Source organism: Condylura cristata, unplaced genomic scaffold (assembly GCF_000260355.1).
Source record: "Condylura cristata isolate star-nosed mole 26May11 unplaced genomic scaffold, ConCri1.0 scaffold00020, whole genome shotgun sequence".
Taxonomy (NCBI): Eukaryota; Metazoa; Chordata; class Mammalia; order Eulipotyphla; family Talpidae; genus Condylura; species Condylura cristata.
The window spans coordinates 24,605,574-24,612,297 of NW_004567121.1; the positions used below are offsets into that span (position 1 = coordinate 24,605,574).

At 42.6% G+C, this 6,724-nt stretch overlaps 1 protein-coding gene across 1 annotated transcript in view; it reads right to left on the reverse strand.

Moving 5' to 3' along the window:
* LCLAT1 (lysocardiolipin acyltransferase 1) overlaps positions 1 to 6,110 on the reverse strand; it is a 128,130-nt gene extending 122,020 nt beyond the window's left edge. Inside the window, exon 1 of the mRNA XM_004686322.2 lies at positions 5,986 to 6,110. The gene's annotated coding sequence lies outside the window, so the exon portion shown is untranslated. The remainder of the gene's footprint in view (positions 1 to 5,985) is intronic.
* Between the last annotated feature and the right edge of the window lie 614 nt (positions 6,111 to 6,724).

Sequence of the window (6,724 nt, forward strand, 5' to 3'; positions counted from 1 at the left end):
TATATTTAAATTTTAAACTGGATTTAAAAAGGTATTGCAACACAGACTCTGAAATTAGACTGTCTAGGTTCAAATCCACGTTACCTAACCTCTCTGGGCTTCAGTTTCCTCATAGATAACAAAGATTATAATAGTATTTTACCTAATAAGGAAAGTTGTAACGATTGAAGGAGTTTTAAACGAGTCATTTAGAACAGAAACTGGTATGTCGTAAGCATTCAATAAAGATTAACCAGCACCATCATCACCATCACCAAGAGAGATGCATCACTACCACCTATGGTCCCCACACTAACTTGACAGCTGCTATGCTTAACTTTCACCACAGAAAACCTAGAGATGAGACTGTCTCAATGATCTCTGTAATGAATGTTATTCTCCCCTTCTAGACAACAAGCTCAAGGACAGGAGCGGCATCTTAGTCAACTCTTTCCCAATCACCCAGTTCATGGTAAGTGTACAGAAATGTTCAATTTTGATGTTCAAACCACTCTTAGTTCCCATCATTTTCCTCCCTAACTCCACATAAGCAAATTTTTATATAAAGGCTACATTCACATTAAGAAAAATAATGTTAATCAAGTGCTCTCATATTCCAAGACAGCAGAAACACTAAAAGCCACCCACAAAGCTGCCTCCCCCAAGATGACGAAACATTCCTAGAGGAGCAGAGCTGCTGTCAGAGTTAAAAACAATCCTTTTCATGCCCTGCTCCCAGCCACACAAGAGTAACTGTCCCTGCTCATTCCTCTCCCTTATCATCCTCTTACTCCTATTTGCCACCCACTATTTGTGCGGCTAGTCCAAAAGCTCACCAAGATTAATCTCTCTGAGAATTAACCATACACCTAGAACCATAAAGTAGAACTGATCTCTTATTTGAGATGGAAAACTAAAGAGAGTTTAATTCTTCCCTTTACCATCCCTAGAAAGGCAGTCTACTTCCTGTGAAGAACTGAGCAAATTTCAGTTTCAGAGACTTCAACTGCATGCATCATCATCTCCTGTCAGCTTTCCCTGGTGGCTTCCCTCGGGCCCCCCACTCCCAGTCACCACCTTAGGGAACCCCAGGCCTAAGGGCTAGAAGAGGAAAGGATGAAGATGAGAAGCTCTTTCTGTCACACCAGACTGAAGTGCACAAAGTCCTTTTTTGAGCCTTACCTCACTGCTTCAGAGGACTCACAAAAGGTTTTCTCAGCTCCATGATTATATGCACACCCTGGTAGCCAAAGGGGCTGCAGCTAGTCCTCAGTATCCAAAAGTGATTAGCATAAAAGGGAAAAAGTCACCAAACGATTTCTCATAAAACAAGGAACACATTTCATAATGATAAAACCGAGATTTGATCGGAATGTCCCCTTTCTCAAAAAAAAAAAATTTATGCTCATACTGTGTATTTACCAAAATTTAGGTTACACTTTCAACTGCACTAATCCTTAGGAGAATGAACTAACCAACTGGCAAAGAACAAGGCTTGGTAGCCAAATGGTAAGGCAGGCACAACATGACAACTGTGACTTCACATTTGCAAGACAATTAAGCTATTTTTACAGCAACAAAAAAATTTCATATTTCATCAGCCCCTCCCCCACCAAGCCTTTCATATACTCTTTAATTTCTTTTAAAGCTCATTTCTCATCATAGTGTCTACTGATTTTCCTCCTCAAAAGTTAACTGATCTAACACTGCCAACTGTCACTCGTGCCTCTTTCTCAATTAAGGTGTAAAAAGTAAAATGCACAAATCTTAGGTGTGCAATTGAATTTTTACAAGTATATGCACCATCCATTTCAAGATAAAGAAATAGTTCCAGTATCCCAGAAGGTTCCCTCATGCTCCCTCCCAATTGTGGCCACCACGTCCCCCAAGGAACCACTATTCTCTCCTCTTTCATTCACCAGGAAATGGCAGAACCTGTTTTTGAATTTCTTCCCATAGAATCAAATAGTATGCGATCTTTTGTCTGGCTTAGTCTTTGAGATCTGCCCATGTTGATGCGTATATCAAAAGTTCATTATTTTGTTTGTTTTTGTAGTGTTTCTTTATCTAAATATGCCACAACTTATTCACTCATTCCAATATTAATGTTCATTTGGGTTTTAACCAACTTTTAGTTATTATGAATAAAAGTGCTATGAACACTCTTACCTTTTTTTTTTCAATAGACACATTTGTTTTGGATGTAGAATTACTGGTATATTGGGAATACCAATTTTTCAAAATTACATTTACATTCCCACCAACATAAAGATTCAGCTACCATACATCCTTGCCAGTACAATTTTTTTTAATTTTTAGTCATTCTGAAAGGTGGCAGTATCTCATTATTGTTTCAATTTGCATTTTCCCATTGACTAATTGAGCACCTTTGTAATATACACACTGGTCACTCAGAGATGCACTATTAGAAAATGCCTGTTCAAGACTTTGGCACATTTTCTTTTATGAAATTGTCTTTTTCTTATTAACTTTACATACACACACACACTCGTATGAATCCTAGATCAAACAAATTGCAAATTTCCTCTGAATCTGTATTTTGCCCTTCATTCTCTTAACAGTGTCTTTAGCTGGAGATAAGTTCTCAATTTTAATGAAGTGTGAAGTCAAATTTATCCAACATTTTCAAAAGCATAGCTTTTAGAGTTCTTTTTAAAGAAACTTCTGCCTTACCCTACTCACCAATCTTTGATTTGTGAAAATTATGGTTTGAGCAGTTCTTGACTGCTCTAAACCCATGAAATACTGTCTTTTCAAGTTTTGCAACTGCACCTTGCAGTTGTTTGGAGTAGTTCGCAGTGTTTTTGGAAGCTGGAGCTCTGTAGAGCTATGCTGAGCAGTGGTCAGTTTGGCAAGTAGAAAACTTCGTTGTGATTACTTCCATATTATAATGACTCCTGTATAAATATACTAAAAACCAAATTGTGGAAAATACCCATTATTGTAGCATTTTAACCCAACCATACTTAAATGAGTCTTCCCACTCCTTCTGAATGGCTTTCTTCCAATGGCATGACCATGACACAAGACCTTACTGTCCTTTGATGATATAATTAAGTTTTCTGTTGTCTGAAACATCAGGGGCCTAGAGGAAATTACCAGCTTGTTTCTGTTATACCATCTTTGATGCAAAAAGCTCAGGATTTCACAATTCTCCAAAACCTAAAAAGGAACTCCATATTCTACCCTTGCTCCTCAATTAGTTAAAAGGAACACCTTACTCTTTTCACTCCACAGCTGTCTTCCCCCACCCCACTCCATTATTCTTCAGATCTAATCTTTCACTCCACTTTCAAAATGTGTATGGGAGACTCTGAACTTTGCTCTGTCACAGTCAATGCACTGGGACCTGGATCAAACCCCTACCCTCTCTCGTCTGGAATATGGAAACTGCATGGTCTTTCACCCCATCACCAGTCACCTCCCTAGGACATAAAGCTGTTTCTCATAATCATGATTAAGACCCTTCTGTCCAACCAGCTGCCACAAGATACAGTCAACTCTCTTAGATGAGAATTCACTATTTGGCACCAAACTTTCCTGGCTTCTCTCCAGGAAGTCCCGCAGTACTCTGGCCCCAGGACACTAATGTACTCTCATTCCGACTGCACTGCTTCTTTCTTTGGCTAGTAGACATTTCTCTTTTTAGCCTGCAGTCAGCTCCTCTCCTTTCTTGGCAAGGACTACTCCTGCAGAAGCAACTGTTCCCTTCTAAGTATCCATACAACTCCATGTACTTGCCGCAACTATACTTCAGTCCTTATTACACTGCGTCAGTTAATTATTTATTTGTTTGTCTCATTCACTGCTCTACAAGCTTCTGACAAACCAGGGGCATCTCACTGGACTCAGGATAAGATCATCAATTAATACCAAACACGTGGCAGGGCAATTCCATCAAAGGTTCAGTGAAAGAATGAACACCACAGTCACTTTTTACTTGTGTTATCGTCTTTCTATAGAGACTACGAAAATTAGTACGAGATGTCAAAATAATGAACCTAACACAAGTTTTCTTTTAAAAGCCACCCAGCTTACCACTCTTTTAAAAAGTGTATTAAAACTAAAATCTTCCTTAATAATTGATATGTGCTTCCTGTTAGAAATTAGTCACAAGTGTTTTAAAATGCCTTTTAAAAAATAATGGGGCATAAAGTTAAAATGAATATGCCACTTAATCAAATCAACTGTAATCATCACATATAAACCACTATGCAATGCCAATGGAATGAGTCACAGTTATAATCTATACAGGTAAAAGATGACAGACAAAATTACTTCACTGAAAATTTGTTTGCATATTTCCCTTAACATATGGCACACCTGCAAGATACAGGAACATAGCATGTATGGCTGTTAGGAACTGAGGCTGTAATTACCATCCCAGTTGTGTAGTTTGGGACAAATAACTTAAAACCTTCAATGTGCCCCAGTTCCTCCACCCCCCATTAAATGATGAAAAGTTCTCAGTTCACAATCTTCCTGGGTAACTGAGTTAGCATATTCAAGGCCATTGAAAACTGTGCCTGTCAGAGTAAATCTGTAGTAATAAATGCCAAGTGTTATTTCTGTTTTTAACTTTTTCAAGCCCTCTTACATAGCATCATCTTTTTCCCTCTTCACAACAGTGCATGTGGTTGTTTATCTGGATAAGAAATGCAATGCACATTTCAGATACTGACAGTTTGATTTCACAAGGTACTTTAAGTGGCAAAATTGGAACTAGACACCACATCAAACCCCAGTCCCTGGCCAAAGAAACCAGCTCTCTACTAATCCAGTTTGCAAGATTTCTTTGGGCTTTCCCTGTTTATTCTTATTTATCAGCAAAGTAACTACCAAGTTAAAAGGTAGGAGAGGCCTTTCATAGTGCCTAACTCTAGGTAAACACTCCAAAAAGCAGCTACTGAAGAAAGAACCATGAAGAGCTATTGTGCTTTCTTAGTAGCAGACAAAATTAAGCCTGTTACCAAAGTCACTTAATTGTATGCTTATCTGTCACATCAAAGCACAAAGTGTTCATAGAAATGTTTTTAAAAAGGAAAACAGTTTTTAAACAAATGATTTTCTTTTACTCTTAAAAATATAACTTTTCAAAAAAGGACTCTCATTCACGTTAAAAAAAAAAAAAACAAAACTCGACCCCAACAATTTACATTTCATGGCTTGATGTTTTTAGCACAAATAAGCAACTGACATAGTGACAATATTTTATCACTGTAAGACCTTCACCAAAATTTACCCTCAATATCTCCCTGGGCTTAGACTGAATCTGATCCCCGTTCTTACTGACAACCACGTGCACATGAAAAAGAGTTAATGAGCTTGAAAGACAGATGCAATTTTTTTGGGCACCTACCTCAACCACCACAATGCAAGGAAGCAACACATATCCATAGCACCTGGAGACCTCTTAATTCTCTTGAAATGGGCAAGTTGAAGTTAAGATGCATGTTAATGATCAGACTTGAATGAGTCCCTGGCTAAGGCCTGCTTTTGCCAGCACAGCAGTGACACTCTAGCATCCACAGGTAGGTGTCTGACCCCCTGGGACACACACCAGGCAATAGCAGAGCTGGGACAGCGTTCAAGCAGCTCCCTCCCCCCCCCGGAGTATGGAGCAGGAAAGCCTCGGGGTTCCTCTATAAACAGTGACTGGACACATGGCTCTTCTCTCGCGACCGCCTGGCCCTCTCCCACCCGGTCCGTGCCGCCCCGCGGGCCCCGACGTCTCCGCCAGCTTCTGAGTCGCGTCCCCGCGCCTCCTCTCACCTGAGCCGGAGAAGCCGCCACCTGGGTCGAGATCCTAATTCCCGGCCCAATGGCCGTTATTGGGACGCGACCGGGGGAGACCCGCGACTTAGGGGGAAAACCTGTGCAACAGCACAATCCCCCCCCCCATCCTCCGCCAACTCGGGGATCCCCTGGGCGCCGCCGCCATTTTCCCCGCGCCGTGACCCCCACTTGACAGTTCCAGGCTCCCACCTGTGACCCGCAGGAGACGACGTGCGTGCGACGCCGAGGGTGGCGCGTGGACGAGCTGAGGAATCCGTAGGGGTCGCAACCTCCGAGAAGAACCCGCCGCTAATTCATCCCAAAGCGGGGAGGCGTCCGGCTCGTCGCCCTAGTAATGCGTCCCGGCAGGCTTCGCCCTGATTGGCTGCGAGCGCCGTGACGCACGGCGTCCCCGGCTGCGTGGGATGCCCGGGTCCCGGGCGCCCGCCGCGGTTCCCCTGTGGGGGAGGAGCACCCGGGACGCTGAGCTCCGGGGCCCCTTTAAAGGGGCGGAGCTCGCTTCACGTCAGCCCAGCTGCAGGGGTGGGGGGCCGGGATGGGGGGGAAACGGGGGAGCCCGGAATGCAGAAGCGAGAAACAATAGGAATAGGAAATCTTTGAGCACTGTGCTCCAGAAAGTATGCCGTCCAACCCTTGGAGTTTCAGAGTGGAAATCAAATCTGGGGGGGATTGCATTTAGTAGCGATGAGTCAACGGGGCAAGTCACCCCTAGAAGCAGTTCTGGAACTGCTCGCGAAGTTTCCAGCCCCAGGCAAACAGCCGCCGCGACTGTTCTGCAATCTTGAAAGGGATTCATCACTTTCACTGCGGGTGTCTGCCCCTAACCTACTACACTCTAAACTCCTTCCTGGTGGGAACTGTGGTTAAAACTCTTTATTTCCTACACAATGCCTCCCTCCTGTTGGCCTTCAACAAAGATTCACTACAA